Raw genomic sequence first — 19,327 nt, forward strand, 5'->3', positions numbered from 1 at the left:
ACGTGCTGAGATTTTGAGTCACATGTTGCTAAGTAGGGGTAAGCAAAAAAAACCGGAAAAACGAAAAATCAAACAGAAAAAAACCGTAACCGACAAAAACCGAAAAAAACCGTAACCGAACCGAACCGATATAACGGTTTGGTAACGGTTACGGTTTTACCCCTAAAACCGAACCGAAAAACCGAACCGTTTATATAATATATAATAAAAATATAACATTTATAATTATATATAACATATTATATATATGTGCTACAATATATTAATTATATATTTTAGTAAGAGAAATTGATATAATAAGTATATAAATATTTTTCTAAAATTAATAAAGTATTAAATTTGTATAATAGTTTGAATCAAAAAACCAAACCGTTTATATAATATATAATAAAAATAAAACATTTATTATATATTATTATATATAACATATTATATATATATATATGTGCAACAATATATTAATTATATATTTTAGTAAGAGAAATTGATATAATAAGTATATAAATATTTTTCTAAAATTAATAAAAGTATTAAATTTATATAGTAGTTTCTAATCATATAAAAACCGGAAAAAAATCGAAACCGACCAACGGTTAACCGAACCGAAAAAAACTGTTTGAAACGGTTCGGTTACGGTTTCTACCTAAAAACCGAACCGAACCGAAATACACGGTTCGGTGACGGTTTTAGGTAGAAACCGAGCCGAACCGACCCGTGCACACCCCTATTGCTAAGGCTAGTAGACAAACATCATGTAGTCATCCCTTACCTCACCCACTCCATTCACATCATCCCTTACATCATCCTACATCACCCCACTACCCCAATTTTCCTATAAATATCAACCCATCCCCATTCATTTTCTACACAAGCTAAAGAGCTAATTAGTTGCTGGGAATTTTTGAAGTATACTCTATTTCATCTCTACAAACACTCTCTACAGATACTTCTTCTCTAAAACCTCCTTTCTTATACATATATATTTATATATACATGGTTTTAGTTATATAAGCTTAGTTCAACCAACCAAGCTCTCTCCCAACCCAACTAGCTCAACCACTACTACTTTAGGCCTCCCGTAGGGCTGCCCAAGTTCCGCCACTAAGCCAAAATCCGGCCGAACCTCCGGCAAATTTTTTCCGGCGAACTTTCCGATAGTTTTTGTAAGTGGTTATTATTTTTAACTTCGATCCGAGTCTTAACCGACCATTATATATACAAGAGCTCGTTATTATTCTCGATCTTTTTCAACTTGAAGCTCTTCATCTTATATCTCTTATAAAAGAGATTTCTTATTTCGAATTAATTTCAAACACGAACTAACTAAGTCGTGTTATTCGAAATATATACACGATCTAAAGATTCGTTGTATATTTAAACAAACTAAAGATTCTTTATACCTCTAAAGTGAGGCTAATAATTGACGACGGTCAAAATACATTTTATACAATGCGATTCTATTCCCACCCATCACCTTGTGTCCGTGGGAAGAAAATGTAAAAAGTATTCTTTAACGTTACTTAGCACTAACTTAGCCAACTAATTTATTTATATACTTTGTGCACCATTATTGTTGTAACTTGTTTAAAGTGTATAATATTTATATTGTTGTGATTGTTTGGTTATCTCATTATATTGTGCTAAAGTTAAAGACACTCTCTCGACATCATTTAGTCTAAAAGACTATATTACGAGAAGAGTTGTTTCAAGAAAAGTTAATAGCTAAAGAGCTCGCCATAAAGCTTTCTTGATTTTATTACTTCGAAGATAGACGTATATAAGAAGTAATAAACAATACTTAGTCATACAGGACAAGTACCCAAGTCATAAGCCTTTGAGCCATAGACGACAATTTAAACTCTGAAGATCTTTATAAGAATTATCTAACCGGGAGTTTAAATTAACAAGTATTCGTAATTTGAAATATCACGAGAATACTTGAAAAAGTCTAAAGTGAATCTCGCTTATAAGACTTTATTCACTCCAACCAAATACTTATCCTTAGTATTGGAGTAAGTTAAAAAGTATACTTATATTATTCTATATCTTTAGGAAACTATACTTTAAATATATATATCATCAATATATATATATATATATATATATATATATATATATATATATATATATATATATATAAACACACACACTATCGACCTAGTCGTGTCTAGTCCAAAACTCTTTTTATAAACAAGGATTATTTGTCATAGATATTGTTTTCTAAGTTTTGCGGTGAGGTGAAGTGAAGTGAGGTGATCTTCGTTCTAAGACCCTAGTCCTAGACGAGCTAACGGGGAGTTAGTCGTCTTTGCACCGTGAGGAAGAGGAAAGACCCAAGACCTAAGACCTTTGTCCTGTTAGGGTTATACTGAAATATTCGTTTGAAGTATATAACAATTATTTGAGAATCTTGAATGCATGTTTTCACATTGTCTATATATTATATATTGTAGACAATCTAGTATCAAATGGGATAGCAGAAGATTAGATTGTCAGACTCCTTATATAATATAATAAAGGTTCACGGTCGAGGTGTTGTTAGAAAAACCACTGGAACGGCTGAAGTATTATTTGGAAATAGTTTATCTTGACTATTGAATAATACTTATATACTTTGTGTATATTGAACGGGATCAAAATAGTAGAATAATTGTTTCTTTAATTCTGACAATAAAGAACTAAGATTCTATGATGTTATTAATGCTTAAGTTCTTAATCCAGATATAGTGATTGACACTTATATTTAATGCACATGCCTTGACTCATAAGTTAAGTAATTTATTTTAAATTACGAATTTATGTATTGGGCAATGACATTATATACAGAGTGGGATATTGACTATAGAAGGAAACCGTGTCCGAAAAATATATTCGGGTGATGATGTCCTCTTGAAAGCTTATAAAGATAATTATGCTTTAGTCCTGTAGGCAGATTTGTTCTTGCATAATTATAAGGTTGAGTGGATGATCAAGGATAAAAGATATTGATTAAATTAATTGTCAGAAATTAATTTAATTAATGGACATGCGATATCTTAAACAATTGGAATTTATAAGCAATTAATATGGGAGCCGAATTAAATAATTAATTTACGGAATTAGGAAAGGTAGTGCAAATATTAATTCTTTAGTGGATTGAATTAATATTTAATGACATTGAGCCTGGCCCGGAATGTCATTGGAAGGCCTGACCTAATGGTCCATGATCCCTACTGTAGCCTATATATATTCTCGTACTCCTAAAGCTGAAAGACACACCAAAACGAATTCATCCTAGAGTTTGAGAGAGGAAGACGTTTTTCTCAAGGAGACAGCTAGGGTTTTGGGTTTTCCGAGCTTTAAGGAGAGGCACACCTTGGGAGATCGAAGGCCACACTTCGTCCAAGGAGAATCAGGGAATACAGTAGAAGACGTGGATTTGAATCGCTTGCGCCGTAGCGATTAAGGTTAATATTCTGTTTGAACTTTTAATTAGTATCATAAAACGCAGGGCCAAGGTCCGATTGTTCCTTCATGTCCAAGACCCGCAAAAGTATAGAAGTTCAAAGACTACAGTCGGGGTACAACGACTTAGAGCAGGTGATGGGGAGTTACGCTCCAAGACGAGTCTTGTAAGTTTACATTTATAGTGAGGAGGTAACGGGAAGTTACGCTCCAAGATATACATTTGTAAAGGCTTCTCCGCCTACTGTAAAGGAGTTTTTTTATAGTAGAGAAAATCTCGAGTCCGGGGAGGAGCTCGGGGACTGGAGTAGGGGTGAGTGGACTCCAAGTGTTGAGTTAGCCACCGCGAACTAGGATAAAATCTTGTGTGTCGTATTACTCTTACATTGCTTCCGCACACATAAACTGCATATACTCTCGATAAAAGATATTCAAAAGGGGGATAGATTTTATTACACCACATCAATTTTTAAATTGGTCATTAAGCTATTCAACCCCCCCCCCCTTCTAGCTTAATTTTATCAGGACCTAACAGATGCTACTTACCGTCAAGCAGAAGAAGAAGGTAAATTTGATGAGAGTTATTGTTTCAGGATGAAGAACCTGTTGATCTTGAACATGAGGAGAATGTCTGGAAGTTCAAAGCTGAAAATGAAGCTAGGAAGCGTAAGCTTTGTGATTATCAGAAACTTCTAGAGGACAAGTTAATCACAGAAGAGCAAATCAAGATCGAGAAACAGAAAATCTATGATGCTGCGTGCAAGCAGAAGAATCTTGATATCAAAAGAAATGAAGGAAAAAGCTGGGACATTGCAAGGAGGATCTTTAATGGACCTCAAAGGGAATCTTTCGACGACAGAAAGTTTTTATCTCTGATCTACGATCTTCGAGAGGTAAACCCTGACGAGGATGTTTTTATGCATGCCTTTGTTTTAGAATTGGAATACTATACTGTTGCAGTTAAGGGTTTGCTAGAAGAATGAGAGCTGATTGTCCATACACAGTGTTAGGTCCAAAGTATCATAGAAGGGGGGGTTGAATACGATACTCACTACAATTTAAAATTCTTTCGAATCTTGCGGATAAATAAATTGTAGTCCTGTAATGGGTTTCGTGTTCCGGATATTTATTGGGTCGGTTTCTGAGGATATGAAAATATTAAACCAACACACAATATTTTCCAAGGTATATCTGTATATTGATAAATACCTCGAAGGTGCTATAAATCCAAACCCGAAGGTTGGCTACAGAGACTACAATACACTCTACACACAAACGCCTATCAAAACAGATCTTCTATCGAAGCTCTCGTATGTGTGTAGTGTGTGCACTTTACAAAGTATGTAATGTGGATAGTTGTAGTTGTGTGTTCAAAATGAAACACAAAGCCTCTATTTATAGACTTTTGGGGACAAACTCAGCTGGTGCTTGCTCTTGGCGCAAGGAAGGTTTCAACCAATCAGAACAAAGCTTCCTCGTTCCTTGTATTAGCTTCCTTGCTCCAAGCTACCTTGCTCCTCCTTCAACTTGCGCCAAAACAATTCAGAAAAAATGTTTACATGATTTAAATGGCGCAAGGAAGAAATAAGAATTGGAAATTCCTTCCTCGTTCCAGTTAAATCAATTTAACAGAATTGTTTAATAAACTGGCGCAAGCAAACCAATATCTTCCTTGTTCCAATTAGCGCAAGGAAGACAATTCCTTCCTTGTTCCAATTGGCGCAAGGAAGAAGTGGCTGGATGATGAATTTGGCGCGAGGAAGAATTATAATTAATAATTCTTTCCTTGTTCCATTCTTGGCGCAAGGAGGAATTATAAATAATAATTTCTTCCTTGTTCCATTCTTGGCGCAAGGAAGAATTAAAATAATTAATTCCTTCCTTGTTCCATTCCTTCCTTGTTCTTTTCTAGCTTGCTCCATTTCTTCCTTGTTCCTCTCTAGCTTGCTCCATTTCTTCCTTGTTCCTCCTTTAATATCATGTGGCGCCATGAAGATAATTGGCTCCATTTCTTCCTTGTTCTAACTTAGAACAATCTAGCACACTTATATATATACATATATGTTACACATATATACATATAAGTGTTTACTAGTTAATTTGGAGGTCGCTTTGCCTTGACTTGATTAAGTTATTCTTGATTGAATCCTTCGAATCCAATTCACACGTACTGACGTCCTGTGCACTGGTCTGGTTCACGAACGACTAATACAGAATTGATTTCCCGTCTTCTTTTCTTGACAACGTACTTAATCAGTCACACCAGACTTGAGTATTGCTTCAATTTGTTGATTATAAAAAACCAACCAAGATATCCTGAAATATCTTGCTTCAGGGGTTGCACTGAAATCTTTCGAGTACTTGGACAACATCTTCATTGCTTCCACAATCTTGAATACTTCAATCTTTATTCTTCACTGAGGCATGAACATATTAATGAACTTCTTACAGTGAACTTATTCCTTCAAGACTGTAGATGGCTTCTTCAACCTTTGTCTTCGTATCTTCCGATTTCGGTGCAGGCGTAGTGTTATTTACTTGTCATGTTCTATTGTTGAGTTATCATCCCTATGTAACAGATAGGGTTGTCTTTACATTTAGACTTACAATCTCCCCCTATTTGTTTGTTAATCATAACAAGCAAATCCTCTGGAGGATAACTCAACTAACACTAGAAAAAGTAAAGTCCTGGACTAGTAAATAATGCTACAATGTTTCTGGATCATATAATACATTTCCAGATTTCATGAACAGAAATAACAGATGTGCATATCACCTTTATTTCTCTGGTTCTTGCTTACCTGCCAGATAATCCTCATAGTCTGTCTAGAAGAGAATTCAAAACATTCCATTATGCAAAGAACAATCAGCAGCTTCTTTAAATTCTTCAGTGGTGATGAATAAGTTCCTGTGTACCACTTTCTGAAGAATAAATGTATCACCATGATTCCTCAAAAGTAAAGAAACAAGTCTTTGCTTATGCTTCTCCCTCTGACAAAGATAGTGGTGAACCAATACCACTACTTCCTAGGAATCATACCACGTACCACCTGAATAAGAATACAACACAGTGGTGAGGTGTACATGAGTTGTTATTACATCCGATTACCTTGATCAAGTACCCCTTGGTGATAAGTAGCTATCTCCCCTTAGATGAAAGATCAATCCTCCTCCTTAGTTGAAAGAAGAATCTCCCCCTCAGTAGTACACAGCTAAAGAGTAGTTCAATCCCCCTTAGTCGTAGACAACAGAAGAAAGTTCAATCCCCCTTAGTCGTAGACAACAGAAGAAAGCTAACTTACTTTTTCTTCCCCCTTTCATATATTCTCCCCCTAAATATATTCTCCCCCTTAGTTGTGGAATCCTCCGAGGATATGTGGTATCAAATAGGTCAAGGAAAGTGTACAATACTTCCTGTACTAAAAGATAATCGCCCCATAGAGAATTAAACAACACTAAAGCTGGGGTCGAAGAAAGAGTTCAGAAGAAGGGATTACTTTGATTGGGTTGGTCCCTATGCTGAAAGAATAGGTTCCAAACGGAAAAGTAACGAGTAAAATCTGACAACCGTGTCCCTTTGGTGTTACCAAATGATAAAGCTTCCCAATATTGTTAGGTCGCAATACCAATTATTAGATCCCTGGTAAGGTTTCGATAACATCTCAACATGGCTCCAACGGCAGTCAGTCGAACATTTCAGTGAAAGTATCCATTTTGCCTTTAGGTATAAATTTGGTAATCAGTGGTTATCTCACTAAATGTTCTGCAGGTGTATCACTCGACACTCAAATTTCTTTCGGTTTTTGGGTAGGGGTGTCACTCACGAGTTCTGTAAGTGTATCCCTCCACACAAATACTGAGCTTCCAGAATGCTGAGTACCTGCAAGAAAATCACCTTAGCCACCCTTAAAGGGGGTCACAGGTGGTGCAATGGGAGTTCGTAATTCCCAGTCCCTATAGACTCATCAGATAAATCTGAATCATGGTCCACAAGTTGCCAACCACAGTGGCTTATCCAATTAAGGATCCAGAATTGTTTGTTCTGGGAGGTTAGACAAAGGCTTAATTATGGCAAAGGCCTAAGTCCTCCTCAATGTCTGTGAAGACACTTGATTCAAGAGAATCATCAACCATAAGTTCACAACGTTTAATGGAATGAACCGTAGTTGCTTCCGTCAATTCTTTCAACAACTTGTGAGCTTTCAATACCAATTATTATTATATGTACGTCACAAGTGTTTCACTCTTCTCAAAATCCTATGTGTTTGCACTCACTTATGCTCACATATTTCTCATTCTGATATCTCACTAGTTCTTCTCAGAATCTCACCAAGTGTTTAACTCTCAGTGTTTGGCTCACAGTGTTTCTCTCAGCACTCAAAATATGGTCTTCTGTACCTGCATGAGAAAATCACTATAGCCCCTTCAAGAGAGGTCACTGGCGGTGCAATGGGGTTTCGTAAATCCCCGATCCTCAACCGACTCATCAATAATTTGACTCATAGTCAGAGAGTTGCCGATCTCCTATAAATAGGAAATCCATTCCGATTGGATCCAGATCTGTTCTTATCTGGGGAGGGAGACGAGAATCCTGAAGATTTGGCAATTGAGATCCTCGTTTCCTCCTTACACCTGTAAAGGCATCAACCATCTTATCTACCGTAACATGGTAAATGAAGAAGTTGCTTCTGGAACAAAATCTTTAACCTTACTGTGCACTCTCTTGTATTGTGTCCATGATATTTTCTGTTAAAAAGGCTCTTCATCAGAGTGATTACTGATGATGTGCTTGACTCAATACAAGATGCTCTGGCTGACGAGCGAATTTCAATGGACTCATCTTGTTGAGAGAATGATTCCAGAGACTGTTTTATTGCCTTTTCAGCTCTATATTCTTTTGAGAGAATACAGATGAGCAACAGTTACCTCAAGTTCAAAACACCTTTTCTTCTTGAGAGGTAGAGCTGTGGGTGCACTATCCCTCACATCCTTATTTGCTGCAACAAGTACAGTTTCTCCCTCATTGACTTTTTGTTTGAAAAGTTCCTTATTACTCCAGGGGGGAAAGTTGGGATGTGTTCTGAATTTGGTTTTATAGTCTGGGATAAAGATTGTTGGTTTTCAACCTTATGACTATCTAGGAAAGCCAAGAGGCTGATTAAGTTCCAAAGAACAGAATGAGATATAAATGCACTTTAGAAAATCTATGATTTTAAATGAAAGCAATTGCATTTAATCTTTTGAGAAAAATGAATCAGTCGTGACTGTAAAATGTTTTTCATAAAGAATGACAATCACAACCGATGAAAGAATTAAAGTTTTCCATTAAAAACTAGTTTGAGTACGAGAGTCTGAATCTATACATAAAAGGTTTAAATGAACTTGTCTTTGAAAAAGACACAGACTCCTGTTTCTCACTACAATTTAAAAGGAAACAATAAAATTTATGCGCTACAGTGTATAAAGCACTCGCCACACTAATTAGTGAAAAGGCCTCATACTAGCACATCATCAAAACAGACGCTGCAAGTGACAAAGATCACCGAGTACACAAATACAAGATAATCAATGTCTCGTCCTATGACGCTACATGTATAGATGCAAAATATTCTAAGAAATATTTATGAAATGGAGTAGTGGATACCAATTGTTGAAATCAATTAATAGGATAATTTCTTTGAAGAAACTCACCACTCCAAAACATAAACATGAGACAGAATAAAGATTATGTTGTCTCCCTCGTACTCAGAATATTAAACACCTAAAATATATTAGCGCTAGTGGTTTTAAGAAATATGCAACAATATTTCACCAGTGCCAATACATCACAATCAATTCGCAAATAAAACATCAATAAAGCATCAAAAAAAGATACCAATTAAATATTTTAAAGTTGAATTGATCATGCTTCTATTATTCTATAAAAGTCAATCATGAAACAAATAAGCATATAATTGTCATGGTTCATAATTTAACTAAGATAAAATAATAATTACCTACGCAATATCATATAATTATTAGATCAGCATATAACAACTAAAATCATAACAATCATACAAAGATATTCGCAAGCCCGAGGGAAAGTTGAAGAAAAGTTCACAAGTCCTATACATGTAAGCATTGAGTACAAGCAAACTCACACAACTCCTCGCAGAAAATATTAAAAATTAATATTAGTGATCTACATATAAGCATGCAAAATATCACTAACACTAAAAGTATCACAACTATATGCAGTTAGACATGAAATAAAATATCAATTAATAAAACATCAAATATCCAACACAAATAGTTATGCTTCAAGTATATACATTAATATAAATGGATTCAGCCTAGAGAGAATCTAAGTAACTCCACAAATACTAGTATATCATGACTAAATTCTAACTAGATTCTAACCACATACCAATTACTGATACAAGTCACAAGTCTAGAAACAAATAAGTCATGCTTCAGATTTTATACCTATAAAAATGAATTCAACCTATAAAATAATCCTAAGTATGTTCACAAATACAGATATATCACGACTAGATTATGACAAAGTTCTCTACTAGATACCAATTGTTGAAGAGGTATAGTTCAAGAAAAATAACATAATTAAGTCATGCTTCATGTCATCTCTAATCATTTAAATCATGAACAAATAAGTCACTTAATTGTCATGCAACACAATTTAAATAATTTGAAATAACCAACACTCATGCTAAAACATATAATCATCATCAAAGCATGCAAAGCAATAAACATGGCAATCACATATAATAGCAAAAAGAACGAGGTACTGGATTTTAAATAAATTCACAAGTCCTATGTATAGATAATTTAATACTCATGAATTCATTCAAGAAATACGATAGACATGCTCATGAAAGAAGTAATACCTTATGTCAACGAGCACTAGATCGAGCAGTAGGTCCTTAGGTTCCCATAGCAAGATCCTTAGATTCCTCTTTCCACTAATGACAGCTTCATGAGAGAATAAATCCTTTGTCTTTATGACAATCTGTAAAACAATATCTATATAGTTGTATAGGTTAAGCACAGTATCTTTAGGGTACCACTCCAATAGATTAGGCAATCCCCAAAAATAACTATAAACCTCTTAACAACTAATTGGATAGGTTCTCCAAAATCCAGTCAGAACCATGAACATTGACATAAAGAAAATATAACATGTGATCATTTTGCAGTTAAGTAAAGTGATGAGTTGAATACCTCTAAGACTTGACATTTCAGTTGATGTACCTTTCTTGTACTGATCAAGTTCAGTGGTTGTTGGCTTAAGTCTTGGCATGTCTAGAATCTTCCAAAATGCGCATATTCAAAAGATCCTTGACTTCCTTTTATTGCCATCATTCTTTAGGCTAACTAGTAGACCATAAAGAATTTCAACTTTCCAACAAACTCATCATATCACTAATCTGCATTCACTTAGCAATTATCTTGCACAAGTGAAGTTAGTCCACATATAATATAATCATGGTATCACAGCACAGATAGTTGTATTGTGTGTGCCTTGTATAATGAGAGGTAATAATTTGGATACCAAATATGGCTCTAGCAAACAGATATTAAAATAATATGCTAGTCAGAAGTCATACCATGTCCGTGACGATCATCAGGTGTTGGATAGCAACTCATAGAGAGCTGGTGAAGAAAGAGAATACAAATTCCATTGGATTTGCAACTGCAAAGTCCTTGAAATGTTGCATGAATCTCCATCTTCTAGCTCACTATAATATCCTGAACCCGCCGAGTCTCGTCAATGGTGCTGTGGTTCAATCATGAAGGTCGTTGAGACCCCTAAGATGTAGAGTCCTGAACTTGAAGATTCTATTTCCATCATCTTCATAACCTTCTCCTTTGAAGTAACTCTAAGCAACCAGATTTGGCTTGTCCCTCGTAACAGAGCCAAAATTATCCAGTTGGAATCTGAATACCCGATAAGTACTAAGTACTGAATTGTCTTTACGTCAGGATATCAGAATCCGCATTATCTGCTTTCAAACTGATTGAGATCATCTTGCTGTGCAATCACTCAATCTGGATCCCTTTAAGAGCTTCTGAATCTTGCTCAAGTTTCACTTCAGATTGAAACCTAAAGAAACAACATTTTTTGACAATAGCTCTCCTAGTCTTCACTTCACCATTAGGAACATTTAAGAACTAGAACCCGGGAATGATATTGAATCCAAACCCTTTGTCTAAGCAGATACGTTCTTGATATGTCCTGTTCATCTTCAATGTGGTGTTGAGTTTGACTAGTGGATCCACCAAATGCTCCCCCTAAGCTGTTGGTGGGATCTCCTTAATAATCCTTATCCTTGCAAAGAGATTCTGCTTGGATCTGAATCATTATAATACAAATAATATCACCTTTAACAGCTTGGAGCAAAGTGTCATTCAATGTCCCGTCCAGACTTACAATCACCTTCTGTTGATTAATCACAATCACCCTGTAGACTGTAGATTCCATAGAGTAGCCGAGGAAAATATTCTTTGGGCTTTAGATGCAAGACTTGCAAAGCTGCTCACACTAATATTTCGAGATGAAGCATTTTCCTCCAAACACATACCAAGAATTAGTGTTTGCTTCTGATTGGCCACTAACAAGAATGGTGCCTTTCTGGATTTATCAACGATCAGGGTTCATCTTGATCAACCTCTATTTGTGACGTCTTGTCCTTCGAACACATACGAACGACACAAAAAATCTAGAGTAGTCAACGATCATCGCAAAAAGATATCTAGCTTTGTTTGCAGACATGACATTAGCTGATCCGTAGAAATCCATACGTATCATCTGAAGCGGCTCAGTAATGTTAATCATATCTTTGCTTCTGTGCGATGCTCCTTCGACTTCCCTATTGACATACCTCATGAGCTTCATCCATATTGAATTCCAGATGAGGTAGTCCTCTCACCAATTCTCTTCTTACGAATAAGAAGAGCTCCTTGTTTTGACATACAAGTGTGAGAGCTTCAAGTGCCATAGCTAATACTCATCTGATGAAGCTTCACTATCAAAGTTGCTCACTCCATCTTCAGTTAAAGTTCCATATTAGCTACGAGCAAAATTCACATCCTTCCTGACTTGAGATAAAACACTATTCCATGAACTGACATACTGTCATTTGTTAGAGTACCGTCTGATACTAGGAATGTGTGTTTTGACTCTTCCAAGAAAGATATGCTTCCATGATGACATTCCAGGAAAACAGGCATGTCCCGCAAGAGAATCTTTTTTGTCATCTTTCAAAGATTATTGACGGAACTGCTCACACGATCACATTTGCTAACATGGTACTTTTTGTGAATCATATGATTTCAGTTACTCAGCAAACATAGTGCACCATAAATCATATGGAATATATGTAACCTGCAATCACAAATGGAAAGAGTTCTATGGTCCCCAATCATAACTGGGTCCGGATGGATTAGAGATTTTTCTTTTAATAGTGGTAACAACAGAAGCAACCTTAACATGCTAATTCTTATCTAGACATTGCCCTAATGTGATTCTCAAACATGCTTTTCTAAAATCAATGCAAGTACAAAGACATGCATTCATGACATGAAAATAAGCAGACATGATGTTGAATACACATGGAAAACAATCAAAGATAAGACAAGAGCAAGACAGGCAATTATGCAATCCAGAAGATTCAGTACTCTCTACTTACACCAATTAACACAAGTGTAACAGGTAGAAAGTAGAATTACAGATATTCAATAATCTCCTAAAAGCATAATGATCATAGACAAATTAATAATCACATTATCAATTCATACTAATCCCACTCTATTGTTATATGGCATTATACTATCTCTATTACCTAAGTCAGTTTTAGATCTAACATAAAGTTCTAAAAGTTCTACTGACACAAGGTAGACATTCCATCATAGAACAAGTAAATTCCTTAACAAACAATTCAGATTAGATAAGCAAATCTAATTGTACTAGGGAATCTGAAAGTAAGTGTTTTAACAAAGTTATACATGCTAGGATCATAACCCTTAAAACTAAGAGTTGTTTTGGAAAGGAAAGCTTCTAATCTCACCATTGCAAATAATCAAATCCTAAATATTCATACACATGTTAAGAATTTGCTAAAGACACATGCACAAGATTATCATCAATCCTAGTTACCAGAAGAGTGATCTAGCATACTAGTTCAACATTACCTGTTGTGATGCAATCATGCTTGTGCTTGTGTGTTAAACAATTCTACTCGAAGATTTATAACATGCTTTGAATATAAAGAAATAAGTATTGCATAGTTAGAAAGAATTCGTACCTGAGAAGTGCGAGGTGAGTCATCTTCAGAGAATGCTAGGATAGCCAGATAACCATAATCATCCTTCTCATCAGCAACTGATCCATCTCACACCTTTCCTTATGTAGCATAAGAACTTGTTATGATGCTCAAAGCATCCACTTAGATTCCAGACAAATCTTATCATCCTTGTTTGTCGAGGCTTCAATATATATAACAACCCTTCTTTGCTAAAGATACCAATCAATATTGTGTGTATTGACCAACTCAGTTTTCAAACAACCTGTCGAACTGAACCCCGAAGAGTCTCCACTTGAAACTAATAGATTACATCTGAATCTGACATGACTAAACCTCTCAGACAGTGTTATACTAATCATTGAATTTCTGTCCTCACATTCTTCAAAAGTGTTAACTTTCGTCGACTTGAGATTCCTCAAATTCAGAAGATCCAAACTCTTCTGTTCAATCCTAAGGTTTTGACATAAATGCACGAAACTGATTTGGTGCGGTAGTAACTCGATAATTATATCCATAAACCTCCACAGTTCTCTGTCTTTGGTTCAGTTGATTCTGGATGGATTTAGCATTGGTACAATTCACTGTGTAATTGTATATCCCTGAATTACTGAGTTAGATTGAAATCCCTTGAAGATTCTTCCGTAAAAACTTCTCTTTTCCTACTACCGGTGGTATCATTCAAAGTTGACATTCCGAGCCCTGGAAAGATGCTTCATTGCATATGTAGCAAATTCCCATCCTGATCTGGTGATCTGATAATCAAGTCGGAGTAATTTCTCAGATCAAGGCCTGAAGTACCTTCTTCAAAATCCACTGTTAGTAGTACCAAATTAGTCTTCAATAGAATCTTCTTCGAATCACAATCATCTTTGTTGAACATTGAAAAATTACTTCTAATAATCCTTTGAGAAATCAATTGGATTGGGTCATCAATGTACTTCCATTACCGTTTTGAGAATATGCTATTAGAAAGCCCGGTGTTTGTCTTGTAATCTGTCAGCCTGATCTGTCTCAACTAAATGTCAATCTGATTTGTCTTGGAGTAGAATAATTAAAAAGGTTACGGGACACTTGATTATTTAAACTAAGTTTAAATTATAAAGAAAATAAATTTAAAAATAAGTTTTAAAAGATGAAAGAAAATAAAGTATAAAATAAACTTAGTTAAATCTATAAAGTAAATTTAATTATATTTAAAAAATAAATTCCAATAAATTCATAATAAACTGAATAAGTTTAGAACAAATTTATTTCAAATTCATTTAGTAAATATATTCAAATTTATTAGATAAATTAAATTTTTGAAAATATTCAAGTGTCTCGTCTCCAATTAAATCATTGCTTCCAGAACAAACTAAATTGAACCCTTGAACTTGAACTTATCTCCATAATCAGTTAAATCCTCTTAAATTTATATTTTATATTTTACCTTAAATATAAATTATAAACTATAAAAATTTAAATAATAAATTTATAAAATTTATGATAAACTTAATAAAGTCTAAGAGTAAACTTTACAAGTCTAAAATAAATTTGAACAAATTTATTAAATGAATTTCATAAGGTTTATAAAAATAAATTTAATTAAGTTCATAAAATAAATTTAATTAATTCATAATAAACTCAATTAATAAGTTTAAAATAAATTAAATCAAATTTATAAAATAAACTTATTAAAATTTAAAATATAAATTTATAAGTCCTGGTCCAAAGTTCAGTATCCAACAGATAATCCTTGCTTAGGCCTACGGACAAATTCAGCAACACAAACTGGAAGAACATTTCCCCTAATCAAATATCAAAAGCTAGGTTCTTGATTTTCCGTACAATAGGGATCATATCAATCAGCCTGCTCTGATACCAATTGTTAGGTCCAAAGTAACGTAGAAGGGGGGTTGAATACGATACTCACTACAATTTAAAATTCTTTCGAATCTTGCGGATAAATAAATTGCAGTCCTGTAATGGGTTTCGTGTTCCGGATATTTATTGGGTCGGTTTCTGAGGATATGAAAATATTAAACCAACACACAATATTTTCCAACATATATCTGTATATTGATAAATACCTCGAAGGTGCTATAAATCCAAACCCGAAGGTTGGCTACAGGGACTACAATACACTCTACACACAAACGCCTATCAAAACAGATCTTCTATCTAAGCTCTCGTATGTGTGTAGTGTGTGCACTTTACAAAGTATGTAATGTGGGTAGTTGTAGTTGTGTGTTCAAAATGAAACACAAAGCCTCTATTTATAGACTTTTGGGGACAAACTCAGCTGGTGCTTGCTCTTGGCGCAAGGAAGGTTTCAACCAATCAGAACAAAGCTTCCTCGTTCCTTGTATTAGCTTCCTTGCTCCAAGCTACCTTGCTCCTCCTTCAACTTGCGCCAAAACAATTCAGAAAAAATGTTTACATGATTTAAATGGCGCAAGGAAGAAATAAGAATTGGAAATTCCTTCCTTGTTCCAGTTAAATCAATTTAACAGAATTGTTTAATAAACTGGCGCAAGCAAACCAATATCTTCCTTATTCCAATTGGCGCAAGGAAGACAATTCCTTCCTTGTTCCAATTGGCGCAAGGAAGAAGTGGCTGGATGATGAATTTGGCGCAAGGAAGAATTATAATTAATAATTCTTTCCTTGTTCCATTCTTGGCGCAAGGAGGAATTATAAATAATAATTTCTTCCTTGTTCCATTCTTGGCGCAAGGAAGAATTAAAATAATTAATTCCTTCCTTGTTCCATTCCTTCCTTGTTCTTTTCTAGCTTGCTCCATTTCTTCCTTGTTCCTCTCTAGCTTGCTCCATTTCTTCCTTGTTCCTCCTTTAATATCATGTGGCGCCAGGAAGATAATTGGCTCCATTTCTTCCTTGTTCTAACTTAGAACAATCTAGCACACTTATATATATACATATATGTTACACATATATACATATAAGTGTTTACTAGTTAATTTGGAGGTCGCTTTGCCTTGACTTGATTAAGTTATTCTTGATTGAATCCTTCGAATCCAATTCACACGTACTGACGTCCTGTGCACTGGTCTGGTTCACGAACGACTAATACAGAATTGATTTCCCGTCTTCTTTTCTTGACAACGTACTTAATCAGTCACACCAGACTTGAGTATTGCTTCAATTTGTTGATTATAAATAACCAACCAAGATATCCTGAAATATCTTGCTTCAGGGGTTGCACTGAAATCTTTCGAGTACTTGGACAACATCTTCATTGCTTCCACAATCTTGAATACTTCAATCTTTATTCTTCACTGAGGCATGAACATATTAATGAACTTCTTACAGTGAACTTATTCCTTCAAGACTGTAGATGGCTTCTTCAACCTTTGTCTTCGTATCTTCCGATTTCGGTGCATGCGTAGTGTTATTTACTTGTCATGTTCTATTGTTGAGTTATCATCCCTATGTAACAGATAGGGTTGTCTTTACATTTAGACTTACACACAGAGGAATGGTTCATTCAGACTATCTGTCGAATTCCTTAAATCATTCTCTGTATCTAAGCTCTGGGTACTTCACAACAAGGTCAAGCGTTGCTCCAACTTGAATGAACTCCTTCGCGACAAACTATTGGATTGTGTTATCTTCAACAGTCCTCAGGTTGTCAAGAACCCATACTGTGCGAAGTTCGTTCACAAGGAGATCTTATGCACTGTTTATCTCAATGAAGAGGCCTTGCTAAAGTATCCTGCCAAAGGTCTGGCTCTTGCCTCCACTCTTCTAAGAACCAAGGGCTTCGCTTCTAAGGCCAAGTCTGATGCTGATGACGTGATCTTAGCTTACTGCACCCGAAAGAATATTTCTCGATACTTCTGGAGGATGAAAAATGTTATGAAATCTCAGCCATCAGACTTCCGTGAAGACCCTGTGGAATTGGAAGTGCTGCATCAACATGCTCTGGTAAGAGAACGTAAGAAACGTGGTGAATCCACTACATCAGAAGTGCCAACCAGGGAAGAACCGTCAACTCCTATCCTTCATAGTTCTGATATCGAAGAAGGAGAAGTTGATCTTTAGATTCGTTAGGGAATTGTAATATATGTTCAGTGAGAACATCCTTTTGTAATCTAATGAAGTATTTTGAATTCTGGTGAATGTTTAATGAAATACCAGAAACTTTTTGCTATTTACAATTCATGTTTAATCCTTTGTCTTATCAGTTAGTTGAGTTATCCTCTCGATAATTTGCATGTTATGTTAACAAACAAATAGGGGGAGATTCAAAGGCACATGTTTAGCCTATTTGTAATTAAAGAGGTACCAACTCAACTCTGATAAGAAAGCAAGGTAAATAGCAAGTACTGTTGAAGGAATACGTACGAAGAACGTCAAGTGAATTATTGAAATTAGATGTCTCAAGAATTTCAGGATGCTGCTGCACACCACTGAAAGAAGTTCATTAATATATTCAAGCCTCAGTGTACAAATAATCTTTTGTAGCACGTCCAGAAGTCCAGAAGGTATAAAGTTTTAATACTTTATTTATTCAGAAGATTCCATACTATTGTTACTTATGAAGAAGAACTACGAAGACAAAGACTCGTCGAACAAGCCACGTCTCAAATGTTTATTTGATAAAGAATATTTGATTCAGCTAGATACAGATGAACCAGACAGTACATTTGTGTATCAGCTACTCAGATTAAGTGTTCTGCATCAACTATAAGTGGCCGTTCAATCAAGACAAAGATCTACAACATTTAAACAAGTTAGAAATCCCTGCTGCTGAAGGAATATAATTTTATAAGTATTTCTTTAATTATTTCACTTATCAAAATAATTAAATTAGTTGTATATTTTATTTATTAAATTGATTTACCTTCGAATTAATTTAATTTATGAATTTATATAATTAATATAATTAAGTGAGTAATTATTGAATATTTATTCAATTAAAACAAATGATTTATTGATTATTTGACTCGGCATGAAATTCTCAAAGAATGTCATACCGTGTCAGTAGACATTCTCAGCATGACTTAAGAAAGTCATACGGTGTCAACGAATCAGACATATTCTGGCATGAGATAATAAGTCATACCGTGTGCAGTTGTATGACGTTACAGAATGTCATACCGTTTATTGGATACAGAATTTCTCTCGTATGACATAAAAATGTCCTACCGTGTCTTTCTTTTAGGCATTCTTGTATGGCATGTGTCTTGTGTATGTATGACTTATAAAGTCATACCTTTTGGTGCTTCATGACTTATTAAGTCATACCTCTTTGTACCTAATGACTTTGGCTATGAAAGTCATGCCAAATCAACCTTGAAGGACAAGGAATAATGTCATACCGCGCCTGGCAGTATGACATTCTCCAAATATGTCATTCCTTCTTTCCTTTTGGCATGTCTTTGCTTTGTAATGTCATTCCTAAGCTAGAAAGTCATTCCTATCAATGTCATACCTAGTTCAAAGTGATTTGCCTATAAATATGGCTTCACTTCTTCATTTGTAAATTGTTCAAGCATTGTAAAAGCTTTCAAGTTGTTTGTAACTTGCAATTGTTATATCTATAGTTTTCAGTGCTTTGATCTCTCGGTTGTTTTAATC

The sequence above is a fragment of the Daucus carota genome, chromosome 2, assembly GCF_001625215.2.
Source record: "Daucus carota subsp. sativus chromosome 2, DH1 v3.0, whole genome shotgun sequence".
NCBI classification, from domain to species: Eukaryota; Viridiplantae; Streptophyta; class Magnoliopsida; order Apiales; family Apiaceae; genus Daucus; species Daucus carota.